Below are 17148 nucleotides of genomic sequence, written 5' to 3'. Positions count from 1 at the left end.
TCTATCACATCCCCTACCATGCACCAGCCTCTGGGAAAACTGAACGATACAATGGGCTGTTAAAGACAACACTGAGGGCAATGGGCGGTGGGACATTCAAGCATTGGGACCCAAATTTAGCAAAGGCCACCTGGTTAGTGAACACTAGGGGATCTGTCACTCGAGCTGGCCCTGCCCAATCCAAACCCTTACGTACTGTAGAGGGGGATAAAGTCCCTGTCGTGCACATAAGAAATATGCTGTGGAAGACAGTCTGGGTTACTCCTGCCTCTGGCAAGGGAAAACCCATCCGTGTGGTTGCTTTTGCCCAGGGACCTGGGTGCACTTGGTGGGTGATGAGAAAGGATGGGGAAGTCCGGTGTGTACCTCCGGTGTATGAGATTCAACAAGGCCAAGTGCCGGGTCCTGCACTTCGGCCACAACAACCCCAGGCAACGCTACAGGCTTGGTGAAGAGTGGCTGGAAAGCTGCCCAGAGGAAAAGGACCTGGGGGTACTGGTTGACAGCCGGCTGAACATGAGCCGGCAGTGTGCTCAGGTGGCCAAGAAGGCCAACAGCATCCTGGCCTGTATCAGAAATAGTGTGGCCAGCAGGAGCAGGGAGGTGATCGTGCCCCTGTACTCGGCACTGGTGAGGCCGCACCTCGAATACTGTGTTCAGTTTTGGGCCCCTCACTATAAGAAGGACATGGAGGTGCTGGAGCGCGTCCAGAGGAGGGCAATGAAGCTGGTGAAGGGCCTGGAGCACAAGTCTTATGAGGAGCGGCTGAGGGAACTGGGGTTGTTTAGCCTGGAGAAGAGGAGGCTGAGGGGAGACCTCATCGCGCTCTACAACTACCTGGAAGGAGGTTGTAGCGAGGTGGGTGTTGGTCTCTTCTGCCAAGTAACTAGCGATAGGACAAGAGGAAATGGCCTCAAGTTGCGCCAAGGGAGGTTTAGATTGAACATTAGGAGAAATTTCTTTACTGAAAGAGTGGTCAGGCCTTGGAACAGGCTGCCCAGGGAAGTGGTGGAGTCACCATCCCTGGAGGTATTTAAAAGACGTGTAGATGAGGCCCTTAGGGACATGGTGTAGTGGGCATGGTGGTGTTGGGTTGACGGTTGGACATGATGATCTTAGAGGTCTTTTCCAACCTGTATGATTCTATGATTCTATGATTCTATGATTCTACCTCAAGGGGATTTAATTTTGGGTGAAAATAGCTAATGAACTAAATTGTACGATGTTAGTTATTACATAGTACTCTATGTCATCACTTCTATGGTCACCACATGCCATATTAACAGTATTACAGTAAGAATCACCCAGATTAATGTAGGATGAACTCCGATGAAACTGAGCAAGGTGCAACAATGATAGAACCAGACGAGCGCCCAGAAGTGGCCTCCGCATGCAAGAGCCCAACACCACACACCATCTCTCCTGCCCTGCAAGACTGTTATGACAGATGGAACCCGAAGTCATGGACTAAGTGAACTCAACGGATGTTTTAGAGGGATGGCCCATGGACTAAGGGAATGATATCTCTGTGTGTGTATATATCAAAAGGCAGGGAAAAGTAGCAGTGACTAATTGGAATGTATGGGAAAATGTGAGACCTGGGCATGATGTAGATGGTACAGAATAAGGGGTGGATATTGTCCTGGTTCCAGGTGGGACAGGGTTAACTTTCTTCCCAGTAGCTTGGGGGGTGTGCTGTGTTTTGGGTTCGGTGTGAAAGGAGCGTTGATGGCCCATTGATGCTTTGGCTGTTGCTGGGTGATGCTTGCACCGGGAGGGGGAGCACAGCCGGGGTGGTGGACATAGCTGGCCAATGGGGTATTCTATACCATGTGACATCATGCTCAGTATAAAAACCAGGTGTGTGTGGGGGCTCGCCCCCCATTCGTGACACGCGGTCGGCAGTCGTTGAGCGGTTGTGTTGTGCAATGCCTGCTTTGTGTATTCTGTTATTGTTGTTGTTCTCATTGTTATTATTACTGTTCTACTTAGTTTTATTTCAATTATTAAACTGTTTTTATCTCAGCCCGGGAGCTTTCCTACTTGTGCCCTCCCGAGTATCTCCCCCATCCCACCGGGGGGGGGGTGATCGAGCGGCTGCGTGGCGTTTATTTTTGCTGGCTGGGGTTAAACACGACACCCAGACAGAGTAGAAGGGCTGATCCCATTTCTGATCTTAATGAAGGGACTTTTGTTTCGCATTTACAAGAAGTGAGAAATAAATACTATGACCAGGACTAGAGGGGCCCTGCCTCTGGCTAGGTGGAGGAAAGGGACAACTGGGTTTACTGGACTGTGGATTCGATGGCCTGGCACATCAGAGCCACAGGAGTATAAGGCTCTCGTAGACACCGGTGCACAGTGTACCCTGATGCCATCAAGCTGTAAAGGGGCAGAACCCATCTGTATTTCTGGAGTGACAGGGGGATCCCAAGAGTTAACTGTATTGGAGGTCGAAGTGAGCCTAACCGGGAATGAGTGGCAGAAGCACCCCATTGTGACTGGCCCAGAGGCTCCGTGCATCCTTGGCATAGACTACCTCAGGAGAGGGTATTTCAAGGACCCAAAAGGGTACCGGTGGGCTTTTGGTATAGCTGCCCTAGAGACGGAGGAAATTAAACAGCTGTCCACCTTGCCTGGTCTCTCGGAGGACCCTTCTGTTTTGGGGTTGCTGGGGGTTGAAGTACAGCAGGTACCAATCGCTACCACAACGGTGCACCGGCGGCAATATCGCACCAACCGAGACTCTGATTCCCATCCATAAGCTGGTTCGTCGACTGGAGAGCCAAGGAGTGATCAGCAAGACTCGCTCACCCTTTAACAGTCCCATATGGCTAGTGCTAGAACTTCAATACAAATTAGAGTCAAAGGCAGCCAAGTGGTATGCCACAATTGATATCGCTAATGCGTTTTTCTCAATCCCTTTGGCGGCAGAGTGCAGGCCACAGTTTGCTTTCACTTGGAGGGGCGTCCAGTACACCTGGAACCGACTGCCCCAGGGGTGGAAACACAGCCCTACCATTTGCCATGGACTGATCCACACCACACTGGAACAGGGTGAGGCTCCGGAACACCTGCAATACATTGATGACATCATTGTATGGGGCAGCACAGCAGAAGAAGTTTTTGAGAAAGGGGAGAGAATAGTCCATATCCTTCTGAAGGCCGGCATTGCCATAAAACAAAGTAAGGTCAAGGGACCTGCACAGGAGATCCAGTCTTTAGGAATAAAATGGCAAGATGGACGTCGTCAGATCCCAATGGATGTGATCAACAAAATAACAGCCATGTCCCCACCAACTAGCAAAAAGGAAACACAAGCTTTCTTAGGCGTTGTGGGTTTTTGGAGAATGCATATTCCAAATTACAGTCTGATTGTAAGCCCTCTCCATCAAGTGACCAGGAAGAAGAACAATTTCAAAAAAAAATCATCGGAGGTAGAAGGCTGCTGTATGGAGTCCTATACGACAAGTTGCAGAAACTGCTGAAGGAGAAGTTGAGTTGAGCCAGTTTGCAGAGGTGAAAGCCATCCAGCTGGCCTTGGACATTGCTGAACGAGAAAAATGGCCAATACTTTATCTCTATACTGACTCATGGATGGTGGCAAATGCCCTGTGGGGGTGGTTGCAGCAATGGAAGCAGAACAACTGGCAGCACAGAGGTAAACCCATCTGGGCTGCCGCATTTTGGCAAGATATCGCTGCCCGGGTAGAGAACCTGGTTGTAAAAGTACGTCACGTAGATGCTCACATACCCAAGAGTCGGGCCACTGAAGAACACCAAAACAACCAGCAGGTGGACCAGGCTGCTAAGATTGAAGTGGCTCAGGTAGGTCTGGTCTGGCAAAATAAGGGTGAATTATTTATAGCTCGGTGGACCCATGACATATCAGGATATCTAGGAAGGGATGCAACATACAGATGGGCTCGTGATCGAGGGGTGGGCTTGACTATTGATACCATTGCACAGGTTATCCATGAATGTTGAATGTGCACCATAATCAAACAAGCTAAGAGGCGAAAGCCTTTTTGGTATGGAGGATGATGGCTGAAATTTAAATATGGGGAGTCCTGGCAGATTGATTATATCACACTCCCACAAACCCACCAAGGCAAGCACCATGTGCTTACAATGGTGGAAGCAACCACCCGATAGTTTGAAACACACCCTGTGCCCCATGCCACTGCCCGGAACACCATCCTGGGCCTTGAAAAGCAAGTCCTATGGCGACATGGCACCCCAGAAAGAATTGAGTCAGACAACGGGACTCATTTCCGAAACACCCTCATAGACACCTGGGCCAAAGAGCATGGCTTTGCGTGGGTCTATCACATCCCCTATCATGCACCAGCCTCTGGGAAAATCGAACGATACAATGGACTGTTAAAAACTAGGCTGAGAGCAGTGGGTGGTGAGACGTTCAAGCATTGGGATACACATTTAGCAGAAGCCACTTGGCTAGTTAACACTAGAGGATCTGCCAGTCGACGTGGCCCTGCCCAATCAAATCCCCTGCGCACTGCAGAAGGAGATAAAATTCCTGTAGTACATATAATGAACTTGTTGGGAAAAACAGTCTGGGTTACTCCTGCCTCTGGCAAGGGAAAACCCATCCGTGGGATTGTTTTTGCTCAAGGACCTGGGTGCACTTGGTGGGTAATGCAGAAGTATGGGGGATTCCAATGTTTACCTCAAGGTGATTTAACCCTGGGTGAAAATAATCCATGATTTGAGCTGTATTTTATGGGAATTGCTATAGCAGAAACACCTTGTTGCTAGCCAGGCTAGGAGCAAGGGGAGGAGTTCATTGCAATGTTAAACCCTATAACCTGGCCCAAAGGGTCCAGGGGTGGAGACTGTAATGGAAATACCTTTAAATTGTTGTATCTCATGATTTGAGTTGCATGTTATAGGAATTACTGTAGCAGGAACCACCTGAACCAATGGAGGACAAACTTTACAAGAAGCAGCGCAAGTGCAGCAGTGACCCAACCTGAGCTGGCTTTGGTGCCAAATAACTCGACGCAACACACCACCCCTCCTGTCCTGAGTGACCACCATAACATATGGAGCCCAAAGTCATGGACTAAATGAACTCAATGGACATTTTGTGGACATTTGTGGACATTTTGTGGACATTTTATGGACATTTCACAGGGGTGGTCCATATACTAAGGGAATGATATCTGTGTATTGTATCAAAGGATGGGAATGGTCGTGGTGGGTAATGAGGATGTATTGGACAGTGTGGGACCTGAGCATGATGTAAATGGTATGGAATAAGGGGTGGATACTGTCCTGGTTTGGGCTGGGATAGAGTTAATTTTCTTCATAGTAGCTAGTATGGGGCTATGTTTTGGATTTGTGCTGGAAACAGTGTTGATAATACAGGGATGTTTTCGTTACTGCTGAGCAGTACTTACACAGAGTCAAGGCCTTTTCTGCTCCTCATACCTCCCTGCCAGCGAGTAGGCTGGGGGTGCACAAGAAATTGGGAGGGGACACAGCTGGGACAGCTGACCCCAACTGACCAAAGGGATATTCCATACCATATGATGTCATGCTCAGTAATAAAACTAGGGGGAAGGTTGGTGGGGGGGCCGCTACTCAGGGACTGGCTGGGCATCAGTCGGTTGGTGGTAAGCAATTGTTTTCATTTGCATCACTTGTCTTTCTTGGGTTTTATTTCTCTCTCTTTGTTATTTTCCTTTTCATTTCAATTTATTATTATTACTAGTACTACTATTATTATTATTTTATTTCAGTTATTAAAGTGTTCTTATCTCAACCCATGAGTTTTCTCACTTTTACCTTTCCATTTCTCTTCCCCCATCCTGCTGGGGTGGGGAGTGAGCGAGCGGCTGTGTGGTGCTTAGTTGCTGGCTGGGGTTAAACCATGACAGTGATCAAACTGCAGAAAAATAAAATGTCTAGTCTCTTTGCACAAGCAAAAACATTGCATTTTTGATATATGAGTCTATAAAGAGAGTATGTGGGCATGTGAAGGCAGACTTGATTACACAGATCCATAAAGGCATTCATCCTCTGACTGCTGAATTAGTCCATGGGGCTGTTGTTACTGCCTTGTCAACCATGCTGGGGAAAAAAAAACCCAAGAAAAAAACCCCAACCAAAACAATCTAGAGCATATGTAGAGAAAAACTGCTTAGATGCTTAGGGAATGAACGTTTTATCTTTCAAAGGAAACAAAAAGAATGTGACTTTTTTAGTCTGCCAAATTGGAAAAGGGATCCCCGTAAAATTCATATGGTGGCGGTGAAGACTGCCCAGGCATTTTGCATTTCATCTGCCATAGCAGAAGCTGAAGAATGAAGACAGAGGTAGAAACTTAGCTGTGCTGAAGAGAAGGAGAAAGTCAGGTAAATGCAAGGGGAGGAATATTCTAGCTTAAGGTGAAAGTCATATGATGAGAAGAAGAGAACTCATATCAAGTAATGTTTTTATTTATCTTAGTACTGTATCTAGTGCTTATATAATGTAATAAACTGTCAATCCTATAAATATCCCATATAGAGCGCTTTCAAACAAGCATCAGTCTGTTTTCCATGGCTGGTATGTCTGATAAAAGTTGACCTGTACTGCCTGTGAAGCAATGTACTTGGCTGAATAATAGACAGTACATTTCTTTGGCACAAGTGCTTGCAATGGGTGAGTTAACATAACTGACAGAGTTCTGTTTATAATAGCTCAACTTGAGTGCATTTATCTTTTTCTCTTCAATAAATTTTGCTGAAAGATAATATTCTACCAAACAATTTCAACTACAAGCTCTGGTAAAAGCATTTCTTAGTTTTGGAGTTGTTTGGTTTTGTTACCTGGACCAAATAACATTTTTTTTTAGTTGGTTTATCTTCTTGAATCTTATTATAAGTCTCATGTATGGCATTCTAAGGATATTTTGCAAAGTATGTCTAAAAATACAGTCTTTCATATTGTTTATTTGAAGTATTTTAAATAATTTATCTTGTGTAATGCTATAGCTTCACATACCATAGCTCAGCAACCAGAAGCATATTCTGCATGTTAAACCTTGAAATCGGAAATGCAGACTCTCATAATTTTTCCTTTAGACCAACCCTTAATATTGTCATTTTGAGATGTAATGTTTAAAAAACATGGCTGTGTTTTTTGATCTGCTGAATGTCTTTAATTGTGCTCTTTAAGAAAGTAAATGGCAAAGATGAGTATTCCCAGTAGCAAACAGTATGACAGAATAATACATAACATAACGATGTTGAAAAGTAAGCAATATTATTTTAAACTCTTTTGTATCTGCTACAGACATCACATGGCTGTGTATGGATTTATCTTCCAGAAGAGATTCTTCTGGGGATTTTTATGAATTTTTCCTTGTTTTTATAGGGTGGGTTTTTTTTTTTTTACCATCAGCTTCGGTGCTTCATGATCTAAGATGAGCTGAGCCCTCCCCAATCTGTGTATGCATATTCTAAACAAGTAGTCCCCTTTTATAGCCTTATTTATCTGGGAACATTATACAAGTCTGATGTAAAAAGAGAACTTCGGTATGCACAAAAAGTGCTTATTAAAGAAAAACTGATTCAAAGTATGAAGCCCAGTAATAAAAAAGAAACTTAGCAGGACCTTCATAAAAAAATAGAGAAATTGTGTCCCAGCATTTCCTTTCCAAACTTTCTTTTGCTCTCTTCTATCTGATGTATATTTGCCCCACTGTGATGTACAGAATTTACTCTTTTTAGAAACCTCTAGTACTGCTTCTAATATTGGATCACACATGATCATTGTACATCTCATGGATTGTCTTTTTCGTTTCGGTGGCAAAAATCTGTCAGCTGAGTCCTTCAAATTCCCTAAGCTGATTGAAAATCATCTCTTGAAAGATACTAGAAAATCAGCATTGGTTTCTCTCTACCTCCTGATGTCTTGTTTCTAGTCTGATTATAGAGTTGCCTTTTGGTAGATTTTTGGTAAACAGGTATCAGCTGATACAGTTAATATATAAAACCCTTAGATTTTATTTCTTAAAGTACTGTCTTGTTTATGAAAACTGATATGCAAGATGGTTGCAGGTTTGGATGCTCCTGGAGTGTCTTTCTGACTCCCTCCTGGTTTCAATAAAGAACTGGTCTCCTGATCATCAAAGAGCTTCAAGACTCCTTTTGAGAGCGAATTTGCACATGGTTGACACTTGAGTGTTTGCTGCAGTATCTGGATATGGGGCCATGTCATATGTGACTCTTTCTATGAAAGACACTGTGAGGACATGCGTCACACTCTGTGTCATGCCATAGAAGTACCTTGCTGGCCAGATGTGGATCTGTGTGAATGTAGCCAGCTCATTCCAGAGAGAGTCAGCTCTCTGCATGTGGATACATGTCAGGACCTAGGACTTGCTCCCTGGAGTGATCTAAGAGAATTAACAGTAGTAGCACTGATTCAGGATATCTTTCAATCCTATATTCCTAACTGGCAAAAGATACAGGCACTTGTATGAGCAAATTTAGCAATTACAATCATGAGCATTCTTAATATAGGTCTATGAGATACATATATGATATCTGTATACGAGATGAGTCCAGTTATCCAGACTCAGGCATGACTTTCTCCACTGGTAACCATATCACTTTTTGGGGTGCAGTTCAAGTTCTAAGACTTAAATACATCCAGTGAATTGTAGCACAGATCTTTGCACATATATATAACAAATTCTTTATCCAACACACAAAAATAAATGGATGATACTGCTTTTTTTCCCAACAGAGTTCTAAAAATGACTTTATGTATATGCAAGGTACTTAACATAGTTTACTGTTCCATTAAGGTCTTGACATTGACAATAGGACATCTTTACCACAGAACAATTCTTTTCCATGGGATGATACACTTTTCAATATATCCATGCATGCAGCAATCCGACATGGAAAATGGAAGTTACTAACTGGATATCCAGGTAATGAAGTAAATCCTTTTTGTACAATGTGTCATATCTCCCCCATGCCCCAAACACAGTTTTATTCTGTTTATTATCATTTCTCTAATTTATTCTGCTAACTTCTCATGTTTTGGTCACATGCAAAAATCTAGAAGGGACACTTCTAAAATCCAGACAACATATTCTTTCATTTTGCAAATATTTTGTATACAAATGACTTTCACAGTAGTGGAAAAACTATCAAGAAGAAAGTCTATTAAACTGATTTGAAATTAAGTGACATGGAAGTTTGAATCTCCATGGTGCAGCTTTTTTATATAAATAGGACTCTTGTATATGTAGCCCTGGACTAGAGAGACTCTGATGCTGGGCTAGAGTTAAGGAATGCAGCAACAGTCACTGGCCAGTGGTTTGTCAAGGGACCTAGTGAATTCCTAGATTGCAGTATAACTCTACCTCTCCACACTGCTGCTCTGTATCTGAGAATTAACCCTTGGTCTGTTCCAGTTTCTGTAGGTTGCAGTCATTGGTTCCCTCCACCATCTTTGTTCAATGAGTCAAAGATTCAGTCATCTGATCCACCAACAAAGAGACTTTGGCTATTTGATATTGTTCGTGATCCTGAAGAGAAAAATGATTTGTCTGAAAAATATCCTCATGTGGTGAAAAAATTGCTCTCACGGCTTCAGTATTATTATAAATGTTCTGTGTCCGTGTTCTACTCTGATGAGGATCCCCACTGTGATCCAGCAGCAACTGGGACTTGGGGTCCTTGAGCATAGTGCACAGCACTGTATCCTGCAAAACATCCCTGTAGCAGAGTTTGTTTTATGGACTCAGGGTCCTAGTCACATATTTCTTACCTTGTTTATTACACTATTGCTAATTGTGAGCTCATTTAAGAGTATTTCTTACTCTTAAAATGTGGTGGGAATCTTATTTCAGTCCTTTCGCACTCTCTCCTTCCCAACAATTGTATGTGAAATGTTGATAAAATTATAAATCTGTTGTTTGAATATTCTTTGTCAACAACATGCCTTTAAAGCAGAAGGTAAAATGTTGCCTCCCTCCCTGAAAGAGATTACTTTTGTTAAAAAGCTGCAATGAATCATGGCATCAGGGACATCCAGAATTCTCTTGTGGAATAAACTGATTTTTCGTTTCATGTTTGTCCAGAAGACAAATTCTATTGGAAGCTGTTATATATTTGTAAAGAATACAAAAAAATTACAACAGTTGACATTATAAATTTTGCTTTTGAAGTGCACCTCTGTCCAGAAAAGGGAACAGACAGAAATCTCACAGAGTAAAAAAACCCAAACTCCCGGAATACAGCAAAATCCCTAATCCCTGTTCACTGTTAATGTATCAAACTGGAGTAGAGAGTGGTGGTCAACTAGAGGGCAGGGCTGTCAGGCAGAGGGATCTTGACAAGCTGAAGAAATGGGTGAACAAAAGCTTCATGAAGTTAAAAAAAGGCCAAGTCCTGCACTTGGGGTGGAATAGCCCCATGCAAGAGTATACACTGGGCTCTGACCAGATAGAAAGCATTTTTTGGGGGGGGGGGGGGGAACACAAAAAAACCCCCAACATCTAGGCATCCTGCTGAACAACATAATTGAACAAGAGTTGCCATGTGCTGTCTTGGTGAAGAAGACCAACGAGATATTGCTCCATATTAGCGAGAATGTAGCCAGCACATTAGAAGTGTTTATTCCCCTCTATTCAGGACTGGAGCACAGCATCACGTTCGGGGCTTCCCTGTACAAGAAAAATATTGACAAACTGGAGTGAGTCCAGTGGAGCACCATGAAGATGATCATGTGGAGGAGAGCAAATGAGGGAAGACTAAAGAAATGGGTTAGTTTATGCTGGAGAAGAAAAGAGAAAGGGGAAATTGTAATCTTCAACTACCTAATGTGAGGGCATAAAGAAGATGAAGCCAGACTCTTCTCAGAGGTGCACAAAGATGAGAAGCACACAGGGAACACATGGAGTTCCAATTCAATATAAGAAAAAAAAAAAAGGAGAAATCAGACCATGAGGTTAGTCAAATATTGGAACTGTGAGGCTATGGCATCCCTATTCTTGGAGATGTTCAAACCTTGGTTGGAGAAGACCCTGAGCAATGTGATCTAACTCTGAAGTTGGATCTAATTTGGTAGTAGTGGTGGAGAACAACCAGGTGACCTCCTGTTGTGGTTTAACCCAGCAGGCAGCTAAGCACCACACAGCTGCTCGCTCACTCCCCCCCAAGTGGGATGGGGGAGAGAATCGGAAGAGTAAAAATGAGAACACTTATGGGTTGAGATGAGAACAGTTTAATAATTGAAATAAAATATAATAATAATAATATAATAATAATAATAATAACAACAATAATAATAATATGTAATGAAAATAAAGATAACAAAAAGAGAGAGAAATAAAACCCAAGAAAGACAAGTGATGCAAATGAAAAAAACAAAAAAAAAACCAATTGCTCACCACCCACGGACCGATGCCCAGCCAGTCCCCGAGCAGCGGCCCCCCGGCCAGCTTTCCCCTAGTTTATATACTGAGCATGATGTCATATGGTATGGAATATCCCACTGGCCAGTTTGGGTCAGCTGTCCTGGCTGTGCCCCCTCCCAGCTTCTTGTGTATATCTCCAGCCTTCTCAGTTGGTAGAGCATGAGAAGCTGAGAAGGCCTTGACTCTGTGTAAGCACTTCTCAGCAATAACAAAAACATCTCTATATTATCAATACTGTTTTCAGCACAAATCCAAAACATAGTCCTATACTAGCTACTATGAACAAAATTAACTCTATCCCAGCCAAAACCAGCACACCTCCAAAGGGCCTTTTCAGCATGAATTATTCAATGATTCTATGATTAACAAAACCTTACTCTTATTGCCTGCCTATGTGGTGAATACCCTTTCTTCTCAGATTTTGTTTGTTTATTATCACATTAGAGTCTGTTTTCATCTTGAAGTGGGCTCTGAGACATGAATAAACCAGACCAAGCAGCATTTCTCAGTTACTCATCAAATTTATGCAAGATCAACCCACCATCTCTCTTAATGTCTCAAACCTCTGGAGTCTGGCCAGAGTTCTGGTACTGCTTCTCAGTGTCCTTTGCCAAGTTCTCAGACTGCAGAGCTCTAGCTGTCATCCTCTCCAGAAAGTAGGGATCTAATTGCCTATTTTCAGGGTCCAGGATCAAGTCCTATAAATTGCACTAAAATTTTGCACACCTTTTCCCAGTTTTCCCTCAGGAGACTTGACTTGTGCTAATTGTTAGCAAACAGATTAATGAAGAGATGTACTTGACAGAATTTGTGCATTTTTAAAATAAAAGGATAAAGCATGGAAAAGATGAAACTTAAGAAAACTTAAAATGCATACAAAAATGAACAGAAATTCCTGCTTTCTGATACAGCTGATTCTCCATTACACTGTCTTAAATCTTGCTTGCTTTTTCTACCTTTGATATATTCCTACAAGTAGAAGTGAAGCCAAAGCTCTCCAGAAGCCTGTCTTCTTCCCAGTGTGTCTCATGTTTCTCTCTCTCCTTTGTCACTTCTGCCCCTTTATTTCAGTATTTTTTCTATTCTATTTCATTCACTCTCTTCAGCCTTGAAGTGGGGAAAGAAGAAAAATAGATTGAGAGGAAATAATTCTCCTATAATGGGCAAACCTATATTCTCTGTGGTTTGGTTGGATATGTTTTGGAACCCTGTGTCAGACCAAGGTTCAATATCCTTCTCCATTCATCCATCAGAAAGCAGACGGTTGCAGCCAGGGTATGGCCAGGGCAAGCATATGTGATAAGTTCCCCAGATTGTCTCTCACCTTCTAAAGTATCGCTCAGAGCCTCAGAGATTTAACTTCTGTGTATTTAGTTGCCTTCAGTGATTTTTTTCTCTTCCATGAGGTTGCACAACCTTTCCTTGAACCCTTGTAAACTGTTGCTATTCACACAATCCTCTTCTATATTTCCACAGTTTAACTACACACTCTTTGAAGAATCATCTCTGTTTATGACCTGCTTCCAGGTAATTTGAATTTTCACTGGTAAAATACATATGCTGTGACAGAAGCTCTTACAATACCACATTTAGCAACTTTCATATTAACCAATATCTTTAAAATATCAAAAAGAATTTATATGTTCTGCAAAGGTGGTTTCCAAACTGATACATGATCATATCTCCTTCCATTTCACAAAACTCATTTAAGCTTTTCTTTTTATCATGTGTGACTGTTCACTCAAGTACTGCTCAGATTTTGGCTAACACACAGCTCATGCTAAGGCCTGATATTTGCTGGGAGAAGTGCCATTAGGTCAAAGCGAGAGCAACATGTAGCCAGGACACGATGGACAGGAAGGAGTAAAGGTCATTATGCAGCCGTTATCACCTGCAGCTTGCTTTCTCCTGCAGCCATAATAATTACATATTAATTGTCTGGCAATTTCTTCAGAATCCACTAACTTATGGAAATGGTATAGACCAAACTTCCAAGCTGGAAGGTATAAATAGGTCAGCTTACCCAAAAAGCTTTTGAAGTGGATCCAACAGCAGCTGGACTGCTGAGGCTTTCATGCTTCCTGGTGTGATACAGGGGACACCCACATCGTGACAGAGGAGGAAAGATGAGCACTCTCACCATCAGCTAGGTAAGTATTTTGCTCATAGGTGCATGAGTTATGAATTAGACAACTTGTGGGTTAGAAACCTCATGAATTAAGTGAATTCACGTGTTAGACTAGTCTGTACGAATGGGATTGAGCCCTTGTTTCATGTGTGTGTTTGTTTTCTTTCCTAATGAGCTCCTAAAATAATTTACAGAGTACGTTGTCCTGTAAATTTGAGAGATCCAAATGGACCATGACAATTATGGCTTCACAGCACAGCAGCATTTCACTTTTGAGCTTTTGAATATTCTTTATGATAACTGAGACTCAGACTCTGTTATTTGCTGACCACAGCAAGGGATGGAAAACATAAGCAACAAAATCTTTTTATAAGCTATGGCATCACCTTGACAAAGCTTACATCTCCCTTCAGTAGCTCTAGAAAACCTTTATTGCACTTCCCTTTCCTAACTATTGCAGTTTATTTATTTTATACCAATATAATGATTTATGCTAGTTTATAACTTATCTGTTAATTACTGCAACTTTAAGTTTCATATCCTAATTTTCTGTAGCATATAGTTAGTAACATGGTTTGGAATATGGGATTCTGAAAGAATAAGATGTCAAATCACCTTGTGCAACTTTTAGTGTTAGTATTTCTGTATTTTATGCATTAATGATACGACTTGGCCTTCAAATGCCTTTTTGAAATAAATCATCCAAATATCAGAGGTTCCATCTATTTAGTACTCTATTCCTCATTCGTTCAGAATGTGTTGGTTAATTTCTTCTTGCAATCAAAATGCAAATGGAGAAGTTGACAGCCATTCCCCAGTATATAAGGCAAGTAGATCCAATGAATTTACATTATCATCACTCTTTCAAGAGTTGGCTGTTTTTTTCATAGTGCATACTTATTTAGTGCTCTGTCTACACAAGCAGACATGTAAGACTAGAAAGCGTACTGTTCTCAGTCAATACCCACATATAACATTTTAGTTTATAATAGCAATTACAGGATGTGGTTGCCACAATAACAAGGGACTGGACTTGGAGGTGGGGGGAGGGCAGAATTTCTGCCCTACATTCCTGTGTGTCATTCAGTGTTCTGCACTCATATTACATGAAGAAAGATGTTGGCTTACCCACAAAAGTGGGAACTTCTGTCAATGATATTTTTAATACAGGTACTGATCTTCTTATGCTGATATCCAATTTCATGGAAAAGAAAGAAACATCAGCTAACTTGCAAAAGCTCAAGTAATTTATGTGTTTGAGTCTCTCATCAATGTAAGCTCCTTGGCTAAAGTTAGAAAAGAACTTCTAATTTTAGTTTCAGAGGTAAGTAGAGCTTTTATATGTTGTCTTTTCTTTATGTCCTGCAATCTACATTTTAATATTTTGCTGATAGAAGTTCATCTACCAGGAAGAGACTGTGGCATGTCATTATCTTCTGTAGGTATTAAATTCACCCTTTATTTATCCTTTTTCCTTACAAAAAGATGTTATATTTTAAAATCCAAGGATTCATTATTTTCTCAGCTACAGTACACAAAATTATTTAATTCCTAATTATTTTCCATGGGTGGTCCTTCAAAAAATATTTTAATTGAACTGGGTTAGGGAAAAAAAACACAGCTGGCTGACACGTTTAGTTTGGCATCACCAAAGAGTTGTATATTGTTCAGTTGTTTCAAATTGGGAAGTACAGAATTCTTTATATGTTTTGTGGTTACTTGAGTAACATTCAAAAATGCAAGCATTTTGAACTCTCTAAATAAAACTTCATTTCATCCCTTTCCAAGTTAAGATTCATTCTTAATCTAGCAAACATCTGAGCATTTTGAATTCAGAAGTCTTCATTTTTATATTGTAAAAATTATTTAAGCTTTGGAAAAGTAACCAAGTTTAGGAAGAATGCTCATACTGGCTATTCATTCTGCATTGCTTATTGTCGTGGTTTAACCTGGCAGCAGCCAAATACCATGCAGCCGCTCGCTCACCCCCCCCGCCGGGTGGGATGGGGGAGAGAATCAGAAGGGTAAGAGTGAGAAAAACTCGTGGGTTGAGATAAAGACAGTTTAATAGGGAAAGCAAAAGCCGCGCACGCAAGCAAAGCAAAACAAGGAATTCATTCACCACTTCCCATCGGCAGGCAGGTGTTCAGCCATCGCCAGGAAAGCAGGGCTCCATCACGCGTAACGGTTACTTGGGAAGACACACGCCATCACTCCGAACGCCCCCCCTCCTTCTTCTTCACCCAGCCTTATATGCTGAGCATGACGTCATATGGTATGGAATAGCCTATTGGCCAGCTGGGCCAGCCGCCCTGGCCACACTCCCTCCCAGCCCCCTGCACATCTGGCAGGGCATGGGAAGATGAAAAGTCCTTGACTAGCGTAAACAATACCTAGCAACAACCAAAACATCAGCGTGTCATCAACATTATTCTCACACTACATCCAAAACACAGCACTATACCAGTTAATAGGAAGAAAATCAACTCCATCCCAGCCAAAACCAGGACAGTATCCACCCCTTATTCCATACCATTTACATCATGCTCAGGTCCCACACTATCCAATACATTCTCATTACCCACCATCCCCCTTCCCATCTTTTGATATAATACACAGATATCATTCCCTTAGTCTATGGACCACCCCTGTGAAATGTCCATAAAATATCCATAAATGTCCACAAAATGTCCACTGCGTTCATTTAGTCCATGACTTTGGGCTCCATCTGTTATGGTGGTCACTCAGGTCAGCAGAGGTGGTGTGTTGCATGGAGTTATGGGCACCAAAGCCAGCTCAGGTCGGGTCACTGCTGCACCTGCGCTGCTTCTTGTAAAGTTTGTCCTCCATTGGTTCAGGTGGTTCCTGCTATAGTAATTCCTATAACATGCAACTCAAATCATGGGTTACAACAATTTAAAGGTATATCCATTACAATCTCCACCCCTGGTCCCTTTGGGCCAGACCATAGGGTTTAACATTGCAATGAACTCCTCCCCTTGCCCCTGCTCCGGCTTGGATTTATCCACAGACTACAGTCTCTTAGGGGTGTACCTGCTCCAAGTGGAGCCTTATCTATGAGCCACAGTCTCTCCAGAGGTATACCTGCTGCGGCACAGACTTGTCCACAGCCACAGTCGCTTCGAGGTGCACCAGTTCCAGTGTGGCCTTCTCCATGGGCCACAGTCCCTTCAGAAGTAAACCTGCTCTAACATGGCCTTACCCATGGCTGCAATCTCTCCAGGGGTGTACCTCCCCTGTCATGGGCTTATCCACGGCCACACGCTTTGAGGTGCTCCAGCATGGCCTCATGCACAGCCACTGACACTTCAAGGTGTACCTGCTGCAGCATGGACTTATCCACAGCCACAGATGCTTCGAGGTGTACCTTCTCCAGCGTGGACTTATCCTTAGGCCACAATCCCTTCAGAGGTATACCTGCTGTGGCACGGACATAATCACGGCCACAGACGCTTCGAGATGTACCTGCTTGGGCATGGGCTTATCCTCGGTCACAGACGCCTCGGGGTGTCCTGCTCCCGCGTGGACTCAGCCACAGGTCACAGTCCCTTCG

At 42.7% G+C, this 17148-nt stretch overlaps 1 pseudogene; it reads left to right on the top strand.

Moving 5' to 3' along the window:
• The window catches only part of LOC142074676 (arylsulfatase B-like), a 103716-nt pseudogene extending 94008 nt beyond the window's left edge, over window positions 1–9708 (top strand).
• The last annotated feature ends 7440 nt before the right edge of the window (window positions 9709–17148 follow it).

Source organism: Calonectris borealis, chromosome W, assembly GCF_964195595.1.
Source record: "Calonectris borealis chromosome W, bCalBor7.hap1.2, whole genome shotgun sequence".
NCBI classification, from domain to species: domain Eukaryota; kingdom Metazoa; phylum Chordata; class Aves; order Procellariiformes; family Procellariidae; genus Calonectris; species Calonectris borealis.
The sequence above is the reverse complement of the archived record's forward strand: the minus strand, read 5'-3'. Positions and strand labels throughout refer to the sequence as shown.